This window comes from Eurosta solidaginis, chromosome 1, assembly GCF_040869045.1.
Source record: "Eurosta solidaginis isolate ZX-2024a chromosome 1, ASM4086904v1, whole genome shotgun sequence".
Taxonomy (NCBI): domain Eukaryota; kingdom Metazoa; phylum Arthropoda; class Insecta; order Diptera; family Tephritidae; genus Eurosta; species Eurosta solidaginis.
This window is the reverse complement of record NC_090319.1, coordinates 216381394-216406348: the sequence shown is the minus strand read 5'-3', so window position 1 is coordinate 216406348 and position 24955 is coordinate 216381394. Positions and strand designations below refer to the sequence as shown.

The 24955-nt window shown below is 36.8% G+C and overlaps 1 protein-coding gene and 2 pseudogenes across 6 annotated transcripts in view; all 3 read left to right on the top strand.

The window, feature by feature from the left end:
- Nucleotides 1-24955, top strand: part of nvd (neverland) — a 2324292-nt gene that overhangs the window by 18610 nt on the left and 2280727 nt on the right. The window contains exon 1 of one of the 6 annotated variants that reach the window (XM_067760150.1): nucleotides 22488-22519. The exons of 4 other annotated variants lie outside the window; for them this stretch is intronic. The gene's annotated coding sequence lies outside the window, so the exon portion shown is untranslated. Of the gene's footprint in view, nucleotides 1-22487; nucleotides 22520-24955 lie in introns of those variants that run through there. One more of the 6 variants, XM_067760154.1, reaches the window with a different exon arrangement.
- Nucleotides 4567-6646, top strand: LOC137241057 (atypical kinase COQ8B, mitochondrial pseudogene; annotated as a pseudogene).
- LOC137241054 (atypical kinase COQ8A, mitochondrial-like) lies at nucleotides 9227-11344 on the top strand (annotated as a pseudogene).

Below are 24955 nucleotides of genomic sequence, written 5' to 3'. Positions count from 1 at the left end.
CAGAAAGAGAAATAAACCCTCCCACAAAAGGAAAAACAGACCGCAGGTGTTATTTTCCTGCACGTTACTTCATATTTCAGAAAGGCATTAATGTAGTATTTTTTTATGATAATGAAAAAGTCAATGCTGTCAATTGCGACTCTATTTTGGTATTTTCACATAGCCTGTATGGTTTATTGTATCATGGTTCATGACATATCACTTTGACATATTTTGTACAGGTATGAAAATATATTTGTACAAAATAAACAAGTAAATAAAATTAACAAGTACATTGTATTTTAAACTTTTTTAATAGTACGTACAACCTAAAAGAAGTACAGATGAAATATGTATATTTGATGATTGCAATCATAGTATTTGATTGTCTCTCTAAATTCATTGCAATCAAGTGAAATGCAAACGAAGTAGTTTTAATCAATTTGATTGCAAACGTAGTGCTTACAATCACATTCATTGTAGATTGTACCTTTTGTAATTATAAAAAAAAAATAAATCTCTTAAGGGGAACTAAATGCCTAGAGAAAGGTATATGGATGTCCACAGTGAAATGCAACACTAATTAAAAAAAAATACCTTTTAATGCAGATTCTCGGTGATTTGCTTGGTGCTGTCTTTCCTCTGTTGTCAAATTATTTTTATTTGGATATTATTATTTTTTTTTTGAATGAACTTTATGTTGATTTTCATCACAGATATTTATAATTTTATTTGAAATTTAAAATATTTCCCTATTAGTTTTTCAATACAGAAAAAAAATGTTTAGAAAAGGCTGAAACAAAAAGCCACATTGTTGCATGGAAAGAGTCGCCATGTGTAAATATGATACGCAACTCCGAAAGAGAGGTTGCCGATAATTAGCAACAAAACGTTTTGTGTATAAAGTGCGAATGAACAACTTACGTGGTGGCCAATGCGCACCCACGAAATCGTTTAAATATGTAAAGAAAAATTCGAGAAAAATAAGAACACAAAAATTTTGGATTAATATTTAGGATAACAAATAGATTTATTTAAATGTATTGCAAACAAAGTGTTAAGTAAAATTATAACAAATGTTGTGCAAATTAATTTGGATACTTCGGAATATTTAAAGAAATAATTTTGGAATATTACTTACCTCACGTGGACGTATGTTGGCAGGATGCTTTCACTTAGATGGCTTGATCAAAAAGGGGTCTACCACGTTATCGCCAAAATCAAAATCTCCAAACTCATAATCCCTAAACTCATAATCCCCAACACAAAATCCTCATTTGATGTGTGAAATAAATTCAAATTAGGTTTAAAATCGCCGCCACCAAAAAAGGCTAATAATCCATTCCAACTTTCTACATAGGCGGCCTTCGGCCGCGCTTATAAAAAATAACCCTGGGCTACGCCATGCCAAGTCCGGGTGTGTGGTATAACCGTGGCTATCACCACGGTGATGTCCTTCTGCGTAGTACACGCTTCTGTTAGCTTGCTCGAATTAGAGCGACTAGCAGTCCTATATATGGATAAGTAAAAATATGTATTGCCAAAACGTGAATATATAGTTATACATACATAAATATTAATGAAAGAGGAAAGAGATATTGCTATTTTTTACACTGTCATGATGTTTATCATAGCACTGCGATTTTGTGTTTGGGGATTTTGAATTCGGGGACTATGTGTTTGGGTATTTTTTTTTTTTCTTTGGGGATTTTGTGTTTGGGTATTTTTTTTTGGGGGATTTCGTGGCACTCCCATCAAAAGGAAGGTCGGCGCTTGACAGAGAAAAGCACAACCACTTTCTTTGAGTTTCCCCGCCGAAAGTTGCTATATAGTTGGTCCATAGCAGTAAAGTAAAAAAGTTTATAGTATATGGGCAGAAACAATTGCAGCTTATACATGTGAATATGTGTGTGTATTTGTGAACACACATTTATGAATGTGTTGGTTAATTAAGTAAATTACTACGAGGGAGAGCAGATATTCTTAGGCCTGTAGAATAAACATACCGGCCCCTTGCCTTAAGCAGCAAAAAAAATTTAAATCAGATGATTTAGAGAGCATACAAGCCATCGTACGTCCAGGTAAGCTATACGTCGATGTACAGATGTGGACTGCGAGCACTGCATGTCGTAGGATGGACTTCGTGCGTCGTTCTCCTGTGAAGAAAGGAATAATTTATTAATTAAACGTACGTGGTTTTTGATTCCGTGCAATAATTACTTATTTGTATGAAAACCTCTTTTTTTCGCAGGCTCCTGGGACCAACAGCCCGAATACGGTCGGTTGGGTCAGGAGCCCGCCAACTGTTGTTGCCGCTCACCATCATTTCGGCGTATATATCAGCGCCGAGTGTAAGGCGAATTGGCTATGAGCGGTAGAAATGTGGGTCGGCCAGCCGCATGAACTGGAATGGAACGGCAATCTTTGGATCCACATTTGATGGCGGACTCAACCGATAGTGGCTTGCAACAATTTTGGCTTGAGTGGTCAAGTGTGTATATGACCCGAATTTCCTGCGGAGGATTATTGTGCATTGCCCTGATTCTTGACGCTCTAACTGTAGGTCGCGCACCAGCTCTGCATCGACGATTATGCTTGTGGCGCAGGGATCGACTATAGCTCGAACCAAATGCAAGTGGCCCCGCGATTCGATACGTACGACGGCAGCGCTTCCCTTAGATGATGCTGCCAATTATCATTTTCGTGTCGTTCTGTCTTGAACTTTTCCGCTTTCCGTTCATGCTTTAGCAGCGGCCGAAAACTACGCTTCCCCAGATTGCTGTTTGAGGGGATTTGTTCGGCTCTAGCCGTTTCTTCTTCCAGCTCTTCCTCCTCTACTTGTTGGGCCCAAGACTTAGTTGGTCCCGATAAGTGGATCGACAACTCGTCGTCCGATTGGTTGTCGTCGCCGATGACAATGGTTTCTGCGCATGCAGTACATTGGTCCTCGAATCGTAGTTTGATGCTTCTCGTTACACCTTTTGCATCGACATTTGCTTTTACATCCATCCAACCTTTCCTCGAGCGACTTGTTTCTGTACTCAGCGCAGAACCTCATACTGTGATTCCTACCGCAGAGCTGGCAAGCGAAGTCGAAGCGCTTGGCGCTTCCCTCTGACTTGGCCAATAGAGTTTAGAAACGGGTCATGATCTGCAATGAATATCGGTAACATTGATCATGACCACATAAATTGGGTGGGTTTTGTTTGGGTGGCGCAAGATGACGGAAAAGAAAAAAGGGAGAAATCTTAAGTGATTTCAGTAACCGTAGATGTAAATGGTGCCTTAGGGCGGCGCAAGCTAGAACTTTACGCCCAACTTCAGCCCTGAATTTAACGTCAAAGCACAATTTGTGAACCTTTTAAAAACGAAACAAAATACGACTTTTGTCAAAGTTATTAAAAGGTGGAAGTTGCCTAACTTTTTGTTATGTTTTGAATTTGAGGCATTCATTCTGATAATTTTAATGAAATTCGTACGCCTTAACTTTGTCGTCAAAGTTGAAGTCGTACGCAATGCTAAATTCTACCTGACGCCGACTTTTAGAATTAGTTTATTTAGAATTTTATTTTTGTAATTTTGGTCGGCAGGTGCCGCCGAATTAGTTCTAAAATTTATTTTAGATTTGTGGTGAACTTTATTTTTACAGCAAGTGGCCTTCCACCACAAAATACTAGTTTGAAACTTAGCAGAAAACCTATTACAATAATTCGTTTTAACTAATCAACGGCATTACCAACGAGTACTGAGTTCGTGAAATTTGGGTACTATGTAATGATTAATATAACTGAAGTATTGTCGTGCGTAATGTGTTTAGTGTATGAAACTTTTAACGTCGATAATGCAGTGCACTGACAGTCAGAAATGAAGTGTAGAAATTTTACTTTTGCTACGCTTTTTCATATCCTGGATGGCAACGCCGTGGTGAGTATGTTTTTTATTAAATATTGTGTTTTTCTTTTTAGGCATACAGTTACGGTTTAGTTAAATTTTTGTATTAAAATACTGAAGGAAAAAATGAATTACGCCTAAAAAGTATTTAGCTTAAAACAGACGAAAAAGTAATCAAACGACCAGCCTTAATTTTGATGTACTTTATGGCCCAATAGGGTTTGTTTCACGACACTTTAAAACATTTTAACGTAAATACTGAATTGTAAAACATGGATAATTACACGCTAACGGAGAGTGGGGACAAATCACAGATACCACCTTTGCATCAAGAACGCGTTCTTGCCTTCATAAATCATTTTATAATGAATTCGTGCACTTTTCTTTTGACTTGCAATGAAATGTGAAACAAAATTTATAGATTTGGAAAGAAAGATGCACAAGGTGGAGGCAACACTTACAATTTGCCAGCTGCGAATGCTTTGATGAAATTCATATTTGTTTCGCAACCGCTGGAGGAAATTCTAAATGCATTAATTTCAAAAATTCCTTGAAAAGTTGTAAATTTCATTAAAAGTACTACACAGAGATTCAGCAAACTTAAGACAAGGGAAAGCGTAACTCCTCCTACGGCTGTGAATCAATACAACCACAAAACAAGTTTGCTAATTGTAGATGCGAGAGGCGTCGACAAATATGGCACGCTCAGCAAAAGATGCGCTCGCTGTGTTGCGGGGCATACAAATTGTAGCAGAAGCATTATATTGCGAACAAAGTACACAGTGCAAACACCTATGGAGTCACTCAAGTTTACGTGAAATTTTACAGAGTAATCTTCAACAGAGCGCAACTCATATGCAACAAATTGCCGCACAACCTACGGAAGAATTGAAAAAATTGCAACAAATATTGCAGGAAAGTCGCAAACGTAGTTTTGTTGTTTTAGAGGGTTTACGTCAATTGGCCAAAGCAAAGTCGCACAACGAAATTCGTGTGAGTCAGGCAGCAATGAGTGACGCGATGAATAGTCATGGTACAAGTGGCCGCAGCCCACAACAATTTGTCAGTGACGTAAAAGCAAGTAGTGGAAGCGCTAATGCAGCTGATGGTACTGGTGTGGCTTTTGGAACAAGTAAATCTAAAACAAGTAATCAAATCGATGCACCGAAACTTGAAATATCATTAATTACATTGAATGAATTGGAGGAAATATTGTCGAATCGATCCGGGTTTAGGTGCTGGTATTATAAATGAGTTAACTAAAGGTGCGCTAGGTATGGGCGGTTCGAAAAATGTGAAAGAAGCACTTCTTAGTCCAGCTAATGCCGAACATATTGTTGATACACTTTGTAAAGTGCGCGGCGCAGCGTTAAAGATTGGTCAAATTTTAAGTATACAAGATGAAATGTTGTATCACCACAACTTGAACGTGTACGTCAAGCCGCGGATTATATGCCCTATTGGCAAGTGGAACGTGTTACGATTACACAATTGAGTGCCGATTGGCGTAATCTTTTGAAAACTCTCGATGAGAAACCATTTGCGGCAGCATCGATTGGTCAGGTACATCGCGCTACATTGAAAACTGGAATAGAATTGGCTATAAAAATTCAATATCCTGGTGTGGCACAAAGTATTGAAAGTGATATTGAAAATTTAGTAGGAATGCTAAAGGTATGAAATGTTTTTCCACAAGGTGTCTTCACAGTTAATGTCGTGAAGGTGGCGAAACTTGAGTTCAACTGGGAAGTCGATTACACACGTGAAGCTGAATACACTGATAAATTTAAGCAAATGATTGCACCCTATCCAGAGTACTATGTGCCTTTAGTAATCAAGGAGTTGGTCACAGGTAGTGTGCTTACAACAGAATTGGTGCCAGGTGTGTCTTTGGATAAATGTTTCGGTTTAAGCTATGAACATCGTAATCAAATTGCTTCATCTGTATTGAAATTGAGCCTCGGCGAACTTTTCGCATTGGAATGTATGCAAACCGATCACAACTGGTCCAATTTCGTATACGATGGTGATACGAAAAGAATGTTAATTGATTTCGGTTCAACGCGGGTTTCCTCACGGGTTATGAAATTAAACAAATGGAAGAGGCGCATGTGGATGCAGTTATGATACTTGGTGAAATGTTTCGTTTTGATGGTGAATTCAGTTTTGGTCGTCAGAACAGCATTGCACATTTAGTACCAACCATAGTCGCTCATCGTCTTTGCCCACCGCCAGAAGAAATATATTCAATACATCGTAAATTATAAGGCATATTTTTGTTGTGTGCTCGATTTAAGGTACAACTCAGTTGTCGGCCGTTCTACGAAGACATTGTTATTAAGACTCCACGAACATGAGTACGTTAATATTTGGGATGTTGACAAGGTAAATCCGTAATATATCAATGTATGGTAGCTAATATAATGTCTATAATTTTAGTGCGCGTAGCAGATAAAATTGTTGGAAAGAATTCAGAAATTCTCGTATCATGAATCCATCTCCGAACAACTGTAGGGGTATGTGCCTTTTATTAGTTTTATAAATAAAGCTGCACATTCCGTTCCAACATGCTCTATTAGTTTTGCCTGGCAGGATCGCCAGCTTCTTTGCTTTCTCCACTCTGTTTTGAATTTTGTATCATGATTTACCCTAATCTCCTAATTTTAAAAAGTTACACAAATCCTAAAGTGAGACTCCGAAGATAATATAGAGAAAAGTGTTTAAAAACATAGTTTTGGTAATTTATTTTATATGTACAGATGAAGTAACAAATTACAAAACGTTTCCAATCACATTTAATTTATTTTTATAAAAATTTTAAATACATAGCATTAAAGAAATTTTGTTTATAAAGTAATTAAGGACAATTATTCATTACATTTTTCACAAATTTTCGTAGTTGTAGAATGCTGGTTACAGATATTTTTTTTTGCATTTGTTAAAAAGTTGTTTCTGTATTTTAGATGTTTTCGTCGGACAAAGATGACAGCGCCTGATGAAGGTGTCCCATCAATGCCGCTAGCTACCCCGCCATGGGGCACGTTCAGCGAAATGAATTATTTTCATAAAATGTTAAAAAATTCAGCCTCCATTACTGCTTCAAGAAATGTTTTTTTAGGATTTTATTCTATATATACTGCGGGATCGAATGAACTTATATCTGTTTCAATTCGTAAAATATTTGTCCAGATATATGGCTCAAAAAAAAAGGAGACGAAGCTACCCCGGTCTCCCCTACTTACCTGGTGGAAAAACAACTGCATCAACCTCTCCTCTGAGGATATTCGTTGATCTAGTTTTTAGTTAAATGGTGGAGATTTGTTCCAAATAGTAGAATCTTTACCAACATAGTAGTTGGCTTCATTGTCTTTCATATCTGCATTTTCGTTTTTATCCGAAATCTCATCTTCTTCTTCAGATGCTTCAGTCATCTGGTCCACTTCGGAATCATTATAATCATCATCATTGTTGTCACTGACTTCACCATCAGACTCACCTTCCGCTTCCCAATGTTCCAAAATTTCCTCCAACTCCAAATCATTCAACCATTTTTTAGCCATCGTAAAATAAAATTTTGCCACAGTTATATAATTACGTATTTATACAAATGAGAAATAACAGACTACAAGTATACATGTGAGCACTATCAGCAAAACTATAAAGAATTTGAATATTTCTTCATATGTTCAAAAATATAGTGGCTACTACGACATTTGTTCAATGGATTCAAATTTTGCAACATTTCGAAAATGCAGTGCCTACTATTATAACTTTCTGCATTTTACGAATTCAAATTTTCATGTTATTTAAAAATGATATGCCTACTATGCGAAGAGTGAGTCCCTCAGGCTCACTTTAGGATTAACGCTACAATTGCATAAAAAATGGTAAAAATACGTACACAATCCAAAAAATAATAAATACGTCATAATAATTATAATCAGTTGGAGAAATACCAAAAATTTCAAATCAATATATTATTTGGTGCGGGAATAAACAATACTTAAAGTTCAAAGTGAGACTGAAAGGCTCACATTTGGAGATTAGGGTTAATCTCAAATATCTTAAAAATATAATAATAATAAGCCATATATATCAAAAGTTCATATAGCTTTTTATGTCGGTTAAAGGGTTGGCACTCTCAAAATATTGAGAAAAAAAGGCAAAAAAAAAATTCCGAATTTTACTTATTTTCGAAATTTATTTATCTTCTGCAGAGATACCTATATGTTATTTTGGAGAAATTTGCTTTTACGCCATGTTGTTGTATTAGCTCTTGCTCTACGAATCTGAATTTTTGCATCAGTCATTGAAAAAAAAAAAAAATGGTGCTTAGCAGGTTTGCATTCTAAACCGACGATGTTGCATAACCATATTCTAATTTTCAGTTTAAATATATTTTACAATAAGATAAGCATTGAAGCCTACCTATATAAATTCTACTGATTTACTTTGAGTAGGATACTATCGTATAGTTTTTATACATTTTCGTATACCAATCCCTAAATATACATGAAGTGTAAATATATATATATATATATATATGAATTGTATTTAGATTGTAATTGCTCCTGATAACATACATACATATATAAATAGTACATAGACATGTATTAGCATAATTTAAAATGTACCTTGTACACTCAAACGAAATTATTGTTTTTTTTTCGTGCGAGATAAAGCCTCATATTTAGGAAGAAATCATAATAAAATAATATAATTTTGAAGTAAAAACATCCCTCCAACCACAAAACAAGTTTGCTAATTGTAGCTGCGAGAGGCGTCGACAAATATGACACGCTCAGCAAAAGATGAGTTCGCTGTGTTGCAGGGCATACAAATTGTAGCAGAAGCATTATATTGCGAACAAAGTACACAGTGCAAACACCTATGGAGTCACTCAAGTTTACGTGAAATTATACAGAGTAATCTTCAACATAGCGCAACTCAAATGCAACAAATTGCCGCACAACCTACGGAAGAATTGAAAAAATTGCAACAAATATTGCATCAAAGTTGCAAACGTAGTTGTGTTGTTTTAGAGGGTTTACGTCAATTGGCCAAAGCAAAGTCGAACAACGAAATTCCTATGAGTCAGGCAGCAATGAGTGACGCGATGAATAGTCGTGGTACAAGTGGCGGCAGCCCACAACAATTTGTCAGTGACGTAAAAGCAAGTAGTGGAAGCGCTAATGCAGCTGATGGTACTGGTGTGGCTTTTGGCACAAGAAAATCCAAAACAAGTAATCAAATCGATGAACCGAAACTTGACATATCATTAATTACATTGAATGAATTGGAGGAAATATTGTCGAATCGTTGCTGGTTTAGGTGCTGGTAATATAAATGAGTTAACTAAAGGTGCGCTAGGTATGGGCGGTTCGAAAACTGTGAAAGAAGCACTTCTTAGTCCAGCTAATGCCGAACATATTGTTGATACACTTTGTAAAGTGCGCGGCGCAGCGTTAAAGATTGGTCAAATTTTAAGTATACAAGATGAAATGTTGTATCACCACAACTTGAACGTGTACGTCAAGCCGCGGATTATATGCCCTATTTACAAGTGGAACGTGTTATGATTACACAGTTGAGTGCCGATTGGCGTAATCTTTTGAAAACTCTCGATGAGAAACCATTTGCGGCAGCATCGATTGGTCAGGTACATCGCGCTATATTGAAAACTGGAATAGAATTGGCTATAAAAATTCAATATCCTGGTGTGGCACAAAGTATTGAAAGTGATATTGAAAATTTAGTAGGAATGCTAAAGGTATGAGATGTTTTTCCACAAGGTGTCTTCACTGATAATGTCGTGAAGGTGGCGAAACGTGAGTTCAACTGGGAAGTCGATTACACATGTGAAGCTGAATACACTGATAAATTTAAGCAAATGATTGGACCCTATCCAGAGTACTATGTGCCTTTAGTAATCAAGGAGTTGGTCACAAGTAGTGTGCTTACAACAGAATTGGTGCAAGGTCTGCCTTTGGATAAATGTTTCGGTTTAAGCTATGAACATCGTTATCAAATTGCTTCATCTGTATTGAAATTGAGCCTCGGCGAACTTTTCGCATAGGAATGTATGCAAACCGATCCCAACTGGTCCAATTTCGTCTACGATTGTGATACGAAAAGAATGTTAATTGATTTCGGTTCAACGCGGTTCTATCAAAAGAAATTTATTAAAAACTATCGGCAGGTAATAATACACGCAGCTGAAAATAACCGCGATGGTGTCTTGCATATGTCACGCGAAATGGGTTTTCTCACGGGTTATGAAATTAAACAAATGGAAGAGGCGCATGTGGATGCAGTTATGATACTTGGTGAAATGTTTCGTTTTGATGGTGAATTCAGTTTTGGTCGTCAGAACATCACTGAGCGCATTGCACATTTAGTACCAACCATGGTCGCTCATCGTCTTTGCCCACCGCCAGAAGAAATATATTCAATACATCGTAAATTATAAGGCATATTTTTGTTGTGTGCTCGCCTTAAGGTACAACTCAGTTGTCGGCCGTTCTACGAAGACATTGTTATTAAGACTGCACGAACATGGGTACGTTAATATTTGGGATGTTGACAAGGTAAATCCGTAATATATGTATCAATGTATGGTAGCTAATAAAATGTCTATAATTTTAGTGCGCGTAGCAGATAAAATTGTTGGAAAGAATTCAAAAATTCTCGTATCATGAATCCATCTCCGAACAACTGTAGGGGTATGTGCGTTTTATTAGTTTTATAAATAAAGCTGCACATTCCGTTCCAACATGCTCTATTAGTTTTGCCTGGCAGGATCGCCAGCTTCTTTGCTTTCTGCCACTCTGTTTTGATTTACCCTAATCTCCTAATTTTAAAAAGTTACACAAATCCTAAAGTGAGACTCCGAAGCTCATATAGAGAAAAGTGTTTAAAAACATAGTTTTGGTAATTTATTTTATATGTACAGATGAAGTAACAAATTACAAAACGTTTCCAATCACATTTATTTCATTTTTAAAAAATTTTTAAATACATAGCATTAAAGAAATTTTGTTTATAAAGTAATTAAGGACAAATTATTCATTACATTTTTCACAAATTTTCGTAGTTGTAGAATGCTGGTTACAGATATTTTTTTTGCATTTGTTAGAAAGTTGTTTCTGTATTTTAGATATTTTCGTCGGACAAAGATGACAGCGCCTGATGAAGGTACCCCATCAATGCCGTTAGCTACCCCGCCATGGGGCACGTTCAGCGAAATGAATTATTTTCATAAAATGTTAAAAAATTCAGCCTCCATTAGTGCTTCAAGAAATGTTTTTTTAGGATTTTGTTCTATATATACTGCGGGATCGAATGAACTTATATCTATTTGAATTCGAAAATATTTGTCCAGATATACGTCTCAAAAAAAGGAGACGAAGCTACCCCGGTCTCCCCTACTTACCTGGAGGAAAAACAACTGCATCAACCTCTCCTTTGAGGATATTCGTTGATCGAGTTTTTAGTTAAATGGTGGAGATTTGTTCCAAATAGTAGAATCTTTACCAACGTAGTAGTTGGCTTCATTGTCTTCCATATCTGCATTTTCGTTTTTATCCGAAATCTCATCTTCTTCTTCAGATGCTTCAGTCATCTGGTCCACTTCGGAATCATTATAATCATCATCATTGTTGTCACTGACTTCACCATCAGACTCACCTTCCGCTTCCCAATGTTCCAAAATTTCCTCCAACTCCAAATCATTCAACCATTTTTTAGCCATCGTAAAATAAAATTTTGCCACAGTTATATAATTACGTATTTATACAAATGAGAAATAACTACACTACACAAGTATACATGTGAGCACTATCAGCAAAACTATAAAGAATTTGAATATTTCTTCATATGTTCAAAAATATAGTGGCTACTACGACATTTGTTCAATGGATTCAAATTTTGCAACATTTGGAAAATGCGGTGCCTACTATAACTTTCTGCATTTTACGAATTCAAATTTTCATGTTATTTAAAAATGATATGCCTACTATGCGAAGAGTGAGTCCCTCAGGCTCACTTTAGGGTTAACGCTACAATTGCAAAAAAAATGGTAAAAATACGTACACAATCCAAAAAATAATAAATACGTCATAATAATTATAATCAGTTAGTGGAATACCCAAAATTTCAAATCAAAATATTATTTGGTGCGGGAATAATCAATACTTAAATTTCAAAGTGAGACTGAAAGGCCCACTTTAGGAGATTAGGGTTAAACTCAAATATCTTAAAAGTGATAGATCACCAAATAATAAGCCATATATATCAAAAATTCATATAGCTTTTTGTGTCGGTTTAAGGGTTGGCACTCTCAAAATATTGAGAAAAAAAGGCAAAAAAAAAATTTCGAATTTTACTTATTTTCGAAATTTATTTATCTTCTGCAGAGATACCTATATGTTATTTTGGAGAAATTTACTTTTACGCCATGTTGTTGTATTAGCTCTTGCTCTACGAATCTGAATTTTTGCATCAGTCATTGAAAAAAAAAAAAAAAAAAAATGGTGCTTAGCAGGTTTGCACTCTAAACCGACGATGTTGCATAACCATATTCTAATTTTCAGTTTAAATATTTTTTACAATACGATAAGCATTGAAGCCTGCCTATATAAATTCTACTAATTTACTTTGAGTAGGATACTATCGTATAGTTTTTATACATTTTCGTATACCAATCCCTAAATATACATGAAGTGTAAATATATATATATATATATATATATATATATATATATATGAATTGTATTTAGATTGTAATTGCTCCTGATAACATACATACATATATAAATAGTACATAGACATGTATTAGCATAATTTAAAATGTACCTTGTACACTCAAACGAGATTATTGTTTTTTTTTCGTGCGAGATAAAGCCTCATATTTAGGAAGAAATCATAATAAAAGAATATAATTTTGAAGTAGTTTTTAAAAACATCCCTCCTATGCTGTATATATGGGATGAATCACAATCGAATTTAGTGTGTATATTACTGTCTGCGTGTGTGCTGTATGTTTGCTTTCACTTACTTGAGGTTTTTATTTGTGCCATTTATTTAATTTAAGTGGTATTTTTTATTAAGATTGATTTCGTTATACACTCTTCAAAGTAAAACCCTTACATTTTGCTTTCTATAACGTGGAACGAGTGTGACCAATTGGGTGTACCTATGCATATATGCATAGATCGTTACCTTATTTCACAGAAATCCTAACTGATTTTATTTGAATGAAGTTACGATTATGATGCATGGCTAATGAAAACCCTTAACTTCATGAGGGTAATTTATTTGACATCCTGATTATCACCTCGCCCTTTAACGAATAAACGGGATGATATGGGTGTGTCCAAAAAATATTTCCAAAATTTGCTGTGCTCTATGCTTTAATGAGAAATAAAGTTCCAAATGGTACTTTCATATTTACACAAAAAAAAATCGAAATTTATTTCAGCTTGTGACACTTTTCCTTAGATCATATCCATAGAGTGAATTTTCGTATCCTCGAGTTCTTCTTAAATTACCGGGCGGATAAAAAAAGGAAATACATTTAAGCACACGCGGTTATGGCCGCAATGGGCCAAATATAATAATACTCAAAATAATTGAGGGATTTCGTAATAGGCAAGGAGATGTTTCTTCGGTTTGTTTATGAATTTGTATAATAATGAAGAAGCTCTCCATGCATATTAAAAAAAACTCCTTTTTTGTAGAATTGACATCTGTGTCAGTTTGACAGAGCTTCGATGGCTCTTGGGGGTGGAAATTGTTGATTAAATTGTATTCTGTGGCAGATAGTGGATCTGCATGAGGGTTGTTTGTTGCCCTCGTTTGGGGTGAACGAGAGCTGGGTTTATGGTGTCCTCGCTATGGGTTAGTGAGTGAATTGTGGGAAAATTGTTCGGAATAACGTTCGTTCTGTTTAGTGTCTGATGGGGGAGGGGTTATTTGATATAGAGGAATTTGGACTGTTAAAGTTCATCTTCCTTATCGCTGGACGGAAGTAGTTCCAATTTCGCAATTGGTCTGGTAATTTGTCCTTTGATTGTATTGACGTCAACAACACGTACTCGGTTATCGGAACCTGGGTGTGTGTTGACGATTCTCCCCATTCTCCACTCGTTTGGTTGTAGGTTATCATCCTTAATGACGACTAGGTCCCCGGGTTTTAAGTTGGACTGTGGATGTTTCCACTTATATCGTTTTTGGATTTCCGTGAGATATTCCGATTTCCATCTCTTGCAGAATGTTTGATGAAGGGCTTTCATCTTTTGCTTTTCGAGTTCTGGAGAAGCTAAAAGCTGTCCACCTACGAGAAAGTGGCCTGGAGTAAGCTGCTCCAGATCGGAAGGGTCGTGGGTTGAGGGACTGAGAGGCCTAGAGTTGAGACAGGCCTCAATTCGATATAAGAGGGTCGTAAACTCTTCAAAGTGTATTAATGGTCGGACGGATCTTTCTAAAATGGGTCTTAAAAATTTTTACCCCCGCTTCCCACAAACCTCCCATGTGAGGAGCGCCTGGCGGTATAAAATGCCATTCTAAAGTGTGATGGCTATATTTATTCAATGTTTCGTTCCTTGCTTCACGCAGAAATGCCTTAAACTCGGATCGTAAAGATCGCGAAGCTCCTACAAAGTTAGTACCATTGTCGGAGTAAAGGTTTTTCGGACAGCCTCGTCTGGATACCAATCTGGCGATGGCAACTAGGAAGGACCCGGTGCTAAGGTCGTTTGTCGCTTCTAGATGGATGGCTTTCGTCGAAAAGCAGAAGAACAGACAAACAAATCCTTTTGACATTCGACATCCCCTCCCTCGGTAGGATTTTATATCGAATGGTCCCACGAAATCTACCCAGTGTTGGTGAATGCCCTAGTAAAGGTGGTGTGCTCCTTCGGAAAGATCCCCATAAGTTGCGTTTGTGTCCGCTTCCTGTAAACAATACAGACCTTACATTTGTGGATAACATACTTTATCATGATTTTAACGCCTGGGATCCAGTAGTGAGTGCGTATATGACGTAGCATCAGTTGGTTTCTCCCTCCAGTCCGGCACCCAGTTCGAATGATGACTTCTTCATCTATATATAGGTCCAGGGGTAAAATCTTACTCTTACAATTTATTAGTTTCCCTGACTTCGAATTCGCTTACTCTTCTTGATAATATTTTCTTTGTCTTATTGTTATCAATCTTGGTGTTGTTTTTTTTATTTCGTCAGGGGCTATCGGATGAGATTCCCTCTTAAAGGAGGCTTTAGTTTTTGGGTGCGTTTCCTGGAAAAATCGAAGAATATAAGATATAATCCACAAAGCTCTTGGTAAATCGGAAAACCTATCCAGAATATCAAAGTTATTTTTGACATATGTTTCCTGAACTTTCACCCTCTTTTCCTCAATATTCGTATTGTAATCCATTTCTTGTGTTGGCCAATTTTCCTTGTCTTCTTGTAACCAAGAAGGTCCCTGCCATCACAAAGAACTGTGGATTATATCCTCAGCGAGAAGTCCTCTGCTGGCCAAATCTGCCGGATTTGACGCTGAGTCTACGTGTCGCCATACTTTACTTCCCACTTTATCCACAATTTTTTTACTCGGTGTGCTACGAAGGTTGACCACGAACATGGTGTCTTTCGGATCCAAGCCAGCACGATAGTCGAATCTGTCCAGAGGGTAACTTTGATATTAGAAAGTTGAATATTTTCAATGGCCGACTCTATAATTTCTGCAAGTAGGACTGCGCCGCAGAGTTCCAGTTGTGGCAATGATATAGTTTTGACCGGGGCTACTTCTGTCTTTGCAATTAACAGTGAGGTGAATACTCCATCCTTTGTCTGAACCCTCAGGAAAACATATGCTTTTTCCGAAGCATCGCTGAATCCATGTATTTCGACGCTGTGCTTTAGAGTAAAATGAACCCATCGCGGTATGCGGATATCGTTGATTTTTCCCTATTCTTGCATAAATGTTGTCCAACGATCTAGAGTTGTTTATGATATTTCTTCGTTCCAACCCGTGCCTTCCAACAAACAATTTTTCATTATAATCTTGGCTACAATTATCACTGGTGCCAGCCAGACAAGAGGGTCGAAAAGCTTTGCAATCGCAGAAAGTATAGCCCTTTTTGTGATGGCATTGCTGTTTTAAAAGGTTTAGCAGATAAATAGAAAAGGTCGGAATGCGCGCTCCACTTAATACCTAGAGCTTTAACCAAATTCTAGAAAGTCCTCTGTTAATATATGCTGCTTCGGTACACCCTTACAGTTGGTCGTTCACCTGCCGATTGTAGGGCTTCTGTTATTTCATCCCTGGCCTTAAGCACAGTTTCATCATCTAGTTGGTGTAGTGTCCGAATAGCAAGGTAGGGAGCGCAAATCACTCCAAATGTTACTGTTTTCAGTTCACAAAGGTTGATTGGATCCTTCGGGCAGTTGCGAAATACGATTCGCTGAAATTTTTGTTTGATTTTCATTAACCCATATTTAGCGGTACATTTTTTTTATGTCGCTGTTAAATACGTATTTGAACAGCCGCCAACGTAGTATAAGGATCGCTAGGTCGGATTGGAGTATTGGACCTGTTTATAGGGCATCATTTAAACTTTTTCAGTTTTTGGTAGGACATGATGCGTTAAATACGACTCTGACTTTTGTCGTTATACTTCCCTCTTTTATAACAGCATGGTGAGGTAGAACGTAACAGTCATTTGAGTCTGGCGAAATATTGCCTATTTCTTTCATGTCCCCTAAGGTTTCATATTCGAATACAACTCTATTGTATTCCGTTTGAAGGACTGGGTTTTTCGCAAGTCGTGGCTCGTTGCGATAGAATTGAGAACACGAACTTCTCAATGAGGGGCCTAAGTTAACCTCTTTCTTAAAGGGTAAGGAGACTACGTATTTGCCATCGTTGTTCCGAACTGTTGTGGATTTGTATAGCTCCCCGCAATAAGTGTCATCGTTATTTATGCTCTTCTTCTTTGGAATTTCCTCTATCTCCCAAAAGGCCGCCAGTTGTTTATCTAAAGTGACCTCGTTGAAATATGGAACTAGAGTTTTGTTGGTATAAACCGCCACTGTCCGGCCTGTCAGAATCCATCCGAACACGGTTTCCTGTGCTATTGAATTTTTTAGCACAACTTCCTTTAGGCCGCCTAACATAATTTGGGGGTATATGTCTCCGCCCAGAACTAAATCCACTGGGTCATTGACAAAGAATCTTTTGTCAGCCGGTACTAAGTCAGGGAATGCTTGCCTAGTCATTGCATCTATATGGAAAGTTGGAAGATTCCCTGTTAGTTGTGGTAAAACCAGCATGATCGACTTGATCTTGATTAATGGGTCTATTGGTGACCGGAGTTGAATATTGCGCAGAAATTGTATTATTGATGCCCGAAACTTTAGCATGCATACGTTTGGTTGGCAGATTTATTCTGCGCTTGAGTTTCTCGGTTATGAATGAGCATTCAGATCATGAGTCAATTAGGGCTCTCGCCGAATAGTCAACACCATTTAAATGAATATTCACTTGTGCTGTCCCTAATAGTACTCCTTTAGTTGTAGTTGCGAAACATGAGTTCACATTATTAACCGAACTGTTTTCTTTTTCAGCATTGCGACGCGCTTGAGCAACTCTTGGCGTTGATGCTCCGATCGTATCTACCGAATTTGTAGTTCTGGGCTGATTCGAAATGTCAAGCAGCATATTGTATCTTAAATGACATGTGGCACAGTTTATTTGACTGGTGCACTTTGTGACAGTATGTCCAGCCAAAAGGCAGTCTAAGCATCCGCGAATGCTGTTAATGTGCTCAAACCATTACGCGCAGATATTTTTGGCATTTTGCGATTCCATGTACAGAACTTTTGCACATTTTGCACGTAGGTTTGGCTACACTAGCCTGATACGATCCCAGTCGTTTTGACGATGTATCTGTAGAGGAACGAGAAGCTTGTGGCTTAGAGGGTTTTGAAACTGTATCCCCTCTTATATTTATGACGGTTTCCAACGCTTGGATAAGAATCTGCTGGATAAGTATTTATCCATGTCTGCCCATTTTGAAATTTCTGTTTTATTTTCTATGGTTTGTTCCCATAGAGCCATTGTGGTTTCTGGCAGTTTTGAGGAGTACAAACACGCTAGAATTGTATCCCAGCTTGATATGTCAATTTTGTGACATTGAAGCGCTGAGATGCAATTGTTTATTTCACGCTGCAGTCTCTTAATGGAGTTACCGCATTCACTTTCAACTGCTTTAAACTAAAAAGAATTTTTAATTGGGCATTGACCAAGATACGTTTGTGTTCATATCGGTCACATAAATTTTTCCACGCTGTTTCGAAACCGCCTGTCGAAGAAACACCGTTCCACTATTTCTTTGGCCTCCCCTTGGATTTTTTGCCTTAAATAATATAGTTTTTGTACTGCATGGAGTTTATTATTATTAATATATATGGCAGTGAATATGTCCGTAAAAGACGGCCATGAAATATAATCTCCTTTGAAAACATCCGTATCACATGCTGGCAGGCGCACATGATATTCCATATTATCTGAGGCTTCTACTTTCGTCCCTTTCTTTTCAAAATCTTCCAAAAGCTCAGCTATTGCCGCCTGACACTTTAGAAAGCTGAACTAAAATATTTTCTGCTTCTTTTTAATATCCGATAGGTCCTTTGACTCAAGCTCTGATGAACCTACGAGCTTTTCGTATGTCATCTTCGTAGTTTCCCACAGAGTTTTTAACTGATCCCTTTGGTATATTAGGAAGTGTTTACTGTGTTATGAAGGTGACATATCGTGGAAGTCATTTTCATACTCCGTCACTGAATCTGCTTGGCGTGTATAGGTCTCCATTGTGGATAAAAATGAAACCCGATAAATTTATAAAAAGATTAAGAAGAAATTGCCTTTGCAGAGAGTAGTGAGTGAAAATATCGCCAAAGGACCGAGCTTGGAAGTGATAATGTTATAATGGGAAAAGATTTGGTGTATACGTATTAGGGTGGGCCAAAAAAAAATCGATTTTCGTTTTTTTCAAAGGGTACATAGATTTTCGATTTCCTGACCATAAATGGAGTATAATGACCAAATATGAGTTTTTTATGTTAATGGGAAAGCGTGCCTCATCGACGTTTTTTGTTTTCGTGAAAAGCTTTTATGTAAATGAATATATCTTCTCACCCAAATATCGTACAGCCAACTTTTACACCAGTTTTTGCAGGGAATTTAACGCTCTACAAAAAAGATCTTAGAAATTTTTTTCATTAATGTGACCATTACAAAGTTCTTCGAGGTCGAAAATTGACTAATTTCTGAAACCCATAAGGTTTGGTTAAAAGTTGTGTAGCTCAAAAACAGCAAAATATTAAGTAACGAGTTTTAGATATTTAAATGGGAAATTTCACGGTTTACAAAAAAGGTAAAATGCATTTTTTTCATTTACCAAACCATAAAAAAGATATTCACGGTTAACAACGGAACATTTAAAATCGGCATAAAAATTGCAGAATTTGGATGTTAACATTTTGTAGTTGCCTACATTGCTGCCCATATCTGGTTTGCAAAAACAACAAGAACCGAAAATAACTAGTTTTGCATGTGTCCTAAAGAAGATTTAATGTATTTAATATTATAATCTATTTACGCCTGCCTGAGATTCTTTACGAATACATAAATGTGCCACCGCACATGCATACATTCATACACGTACCTAACGATTGTTAACAGTGATTCAAGAAGGTCTTTTTGAAGAAAGGATTAGGTATATATTTTTACCAGTTAAATAATTTTAAAGCTTCTGTCTCAAAAAGTGCTAAAAATGCAGCAGCTCAGGTTATAGAGCTTTGGAAAAAATATGGTACTCCTACTACCAAACGTCAAAATATAGAGAGAAGAATTGTTCGATGTTATTACAAGTGGCGAAGCTGTCAAAAATCGAGTTGGTACGAATTCCAAAGCTAAAAGATTTGAGATCGATCAAAACCGCATAGATTCTGTAATGCAAAAGGATTTGAGTGACTTTGTGTCGCTGAAATCCAAAAAGCTGTTTGAAATCTTTAACCTGCCATCTGATTTCCTTGATGTTGACGTTGAAGCATGGCCTTCGGATGACAGTTATAAGGAAAATCAAGAATACTTTAGTCAATTAAAAGTTTTAAATGACGTAGCAGAGCGTGGCTTTGGTATCAGAATACAATCAATGCTTGACAAAAAACGAAGAACAATTTCAATATTTAATGCAAGTTGTTAAAGAACATCGAGCAAAATATCCTGACTGCAATAAAACAAGATTTTTATAACTAAGGGCTTAGAAATAATGTTCTTCAATGTAATATTTAGGTATTAATACTGTATTAAGAAACAAAATTTCCTTTAATGGTTTTAATAAATAAAATATAAAATTTACTTAACAAAAACTTATTTTTTCTGAAATGAATAATTTTATTACAAAATGCACTCAATATGCATGAGTTATGTGGTATACATATGTATATTTTCGATTGTGTTGAGTAAAATGAAAAGAAAAGATGTAGCTAACTGCTAACTACCTAATCCTTTACTTAAGAAGATCTACTTGAATCGCTATTAACGAGCGTTAGGTACGTGTATGAATGTATGCATGTGCGGTGGCACATTTATGTATTCCTAAAGAATCTCAGGCAGGCGTAAATACATTATAATATTAAATACATTAAATATTCTCTAGCACACTTGCAAAACTGGTTATTTTCGGTTCTTGTTGTTTTTGCAAACCAGATATGGGCAGCAATGTAGGCAACTACAAAATGTTAACATCCAAATTCTGCAATTTTAATGCCGATTTTAAATGTTCCGTTGTTAACCGTGAATATCTTTTTTATGGTTTGGTAAATGAAAAAAATGCTTTTTACCTTTTTTGTAAACCGTGAAATTTCCCATTTAAATACCTAAAATTCGTTACTAAATATTTTGCAGTTTTTCAGCTACACAACTTTTAACAAAACCTTATGGGTTTCAGAAATTAGTCAATTTTCGACCTCGAAGAACTTTGTATTGGTAACATTAATGAAAAAAATTTGTAAGACCTTTTTTGTAGAGCGTTCAATTCCCTGCAAAAACTGGGGTAAAAGTTGGCTGTACGATATTTGGGTGAGAAGATATATTCATTTACATAAAAGCTTTTCACGAAAACAAAAAACGTTGATGGGGCACGCTTTCCCATTAACATAAAAAACTCATATTTGGTCATTATACTCCATTTATGGTCAGGAGTTCGAAAATCTGTGTACCCTTTGAAAAAAACGAAAATCGATTTTTTTTTGGCCCACCCTTATGCGTATATATATACAAATTTACCAATAAGGAAAGGAAAATTTTCGCAAAAAAAATACTGTTAAAATGAGCCAAAGTCTTATTTATGTATTGCCGCAAAAGTGGATATATTATATCACCAACGTGAAAAATTTAAGCCAACTGGCCACCCAAACAGAAAAAGAGTTTGTGTTTTGTAGTCAACGTACTTTATACCACAACAACAACAAAAAATGCAATTGCAGTGTATCAAGTGGAACTGAGCAAAAATGAATTTGGACTTGGTAAACGATATGTTTTATTGTGTGGAATACAAATTTCCTTAAAAATTAAAATGAAATATACCATGTTAATATATTTTAACGCTAATTTCAAGTCAATTTAACTTGAAAAAAATTTAGTGATGTGACAGTGAACTTTGAGTTGAAATTTGTGGTTATGTTAACCGGTACAGTGCAGTGTTGTACTACCTTGAGCTGTGTCCGGACAATCTTACCGCTGATGGGGGATTGTTCCAGATAGTCACAAGGTGTAAGTGTACAAACTTACTGCCTGTTTTTTGTGGAAATAAGTGTGACCACGAAATAGGGCACAAATATTTAAAAAAAATGTACACTGCTATTATGCACTCAAATGTATATAAAAAATATACCAATTTCAAAATCACTTACGCGGTTTAATTCGTCAATAAAAAATCATCAAATTTATATTTTAACACTACGAAATTTATTTAAAAATACCTATTAATATATTAAACCACGTACCTTGGAATATAAATTTGTTTGTTGAAGTAAAATCTGGATGCAGATGTTGATTGTGTGTTTGTTGTTGTTTGGAGGTTCGATGTTGTTGGTGTCGCTCAAGAATAATACGATTTTGTGGCCAAAACTTTGATTATAATAATATCGAAAAACTTGTGTTGAATAATTTCGTTCCTTGTTAAAATGTGGAGTAGACTGTATGTTTAAATGTATGGTTCTCTTATTTCCGGCGAAGATGGACCATGAACAACTCACGTGGGGGCCAATGCGCACACACATAATCGTTTAAATATGTAAAGAAAAATTCGAGAAAAATCAGAACAAGAAAATTTCGGATTAATATTTAGGATAAGAAATAGTTTTATTTAAATGTATTGCAAACAAGTGCAAAGTAAAATTATAACAAATGTTGTGGAAATTAATTTGAATATTTCGGAATATTACAGAAATAATTTTGGAATATTGCTTACCTCACGTGGACGTATGTTGGCAGGAAGCTTTCATTTAGACGGCTTGATCAAAAAGAAGGCCGCGCGCTTTGCAGAGAAAAGCTATGAGCCCACTATACATCCACTTTAGGTGAGTTTTCCCGCCAAAAGTTGCTATACAGTCGGTCCATAGCAGTAAAGTAAAAAAAGTTTAAGTATATGTGCATACACAATTGCAGCTTATACATGTGAATGCGTGTGTGTATTTGTGAACACACATTTATGAATGTGTTGGTTAGTTAAGTAAATTGCTATGAGGCAGGGCAGATATATTTAGGCCTGTGGCCTAAGCAGCGAATAATAGTTCATATCAATACCGCAAAAAACATTGCATACTTTTTTCAAAAAGTTTGTTCCCCGTTTTGAATTAACATCCATATCAAAACCACCCACTTCCATACAACACCATTTCCAGATGTATTTAGAAAAGGGTAAATTGGATTTTAGAACAGTCAGTTGGAACATAGAGTTTTGAAAGCGTCATTTGGATTTTGGAAGACATCATTTGCATTTTAGAAAGTGTCAACGGGATTTTTGAAAACATTGAAAATATCAAAGATATTTTTTCTGATACTTTTTCCGATTGACTCTTTCTAAAACCCAATTTATGTTTTTTATAATCAATTACATAGAAATAGTGAAGAGCAGGCAGTTGGATTTTGGAAAATGTATGTACATTATATTTAAGACTGCGTGAACAATTTTTTTTTTACATTTTCTAAAATCCAGTTAGCGTTTTCTTAAATAAATTAAGTTTTTCGTAAGTCCAATTTCTAAAATCCAATTTACAATTCCGAGGTCCAATGACGCTTTCATAATTCCAATCGACAATTCTAAATACCGGCTAAGCAAATATTTTAATCGGAACCCGCCTATGGAAACAGAGGAAGAAGGCGGTCCTCACTCCGTCCAAAGGACCTAGTGAAAAAGGATTTAAACTCCCTTGGTGTGACGAAATGGCGCCAGTTGGGAGAGCGGAGAAAGGACTGGCGCGGCTTGTTGAACGGCGATAACCGTTTATACGCCAATTAAATAGGTAAGTAGTTCTAAATACCAACTGATGCTTCGAAAATCCAAATGAATATTCTAAAATCCATTTAACTCTTTTTAAAATACAGATGAAACTTTCTAAAATCCATCTTCAAATGGTTTAGCCGCACGAAACCGTAATATTTACATTTTTAAATGACTTCTGATGGTTAAAGGGACAAATTAATTTAAAGTACATATAACGTCTTAGGTTTATGCATATTAAGACGTACACACTATAGTAGGCACCTTGTCGTAGGTGTGAGGGCTTAGCCGTACTCCATAGCGCCTGGCTATGGGGCTGAGTAGTTTAGGGCCTGCATCTACGCCGTGTCGCCTAATAGGAGGGCGGCGGGATGGCGATTACCAAGAACTACCAACCTCCTAATCCAGGGTGTTATGCGGACCGTCCTATTAGATGATTTGCAGCCAAGGTGTATTTTTGACTGTACTCGAACGGAGCCTTCCCGATACAGGGCCGCATCGTGAAGTAATGATGACCATACCAAAGCAAGGGGCGCTGTTGAGGCGGATGGTTTTTATCCCCATTTTTAATACTATACCACTGAGCCCGCCTTGTCGGGCAGGGGGCCGTACGATCAAGATGAACTCAAAAACTTTAAGGTAAAGTAAGGATTAGAAAGAAAAGGCTATCGCCTTCAGCGGTGATTTGGACGCGGATGACGATGATGGTGTAAAGGAGCGGTCTACCAGCTCGGACAAATAACTACTGTTAGAACGGGAACAATGAGATAGGGAGATTAAGAAACCCCTCTAACAATAACGGAGCCTTCCCGATACAGGGCCGCATGGTGAAGTAATTATGACCATACCACAGCAAGGGGCGCTGTTGAGGCGGATGGTTTTTATCCCCATTTTTAATACTATACCACTGAGCCCGCCTTGTCGGGCAGGGGGCCGTACGATCAAGATGAACTCAAAAACTTTAAAGTAAAGTAAGGATTAGAAAGAAAAGGCTATCGCCTTCAGCGGTGATTTGGGCGCGGATGACGATGATGGTGTAAAGGAGCGGTCTACCAGCCCGGACAAATAACTACTGTTAGAACGGGAACAATGAGATAGGAAGATTAAGAAAACCCTCTCACAATACCGGCACCATTGAGAATAATGCAGCGCTTGATTGTAGTGGTCAACCCATCGAACGACGAGAGCGATCGCTAGGCATGGGCAAGAGAGACAGTGGACGAATGTCGAAGGCAATTCACTGGCAAAAAATTTGCTACGAGCAATCCTCAATTTTGCAATCGCATCAAAGACGAAGAACCCCCGAAAGGCAAGTGTCAGCGATCGGCTGAAACTGACAAGCCTGCTTTTAAGAGGGATCACGGGACAAACTAGCCGTGGTCGGCCTGAGTGCATCGCAAACCAGCAGTGGGTAGGCGCACAAGGGTCGATCTCTGGTTGATAGTGCACTCAAAATGAAATAAAAGAACCCAAGAGGATTTTCCTCGTTATAGAGTGATATTTAATTAGACTG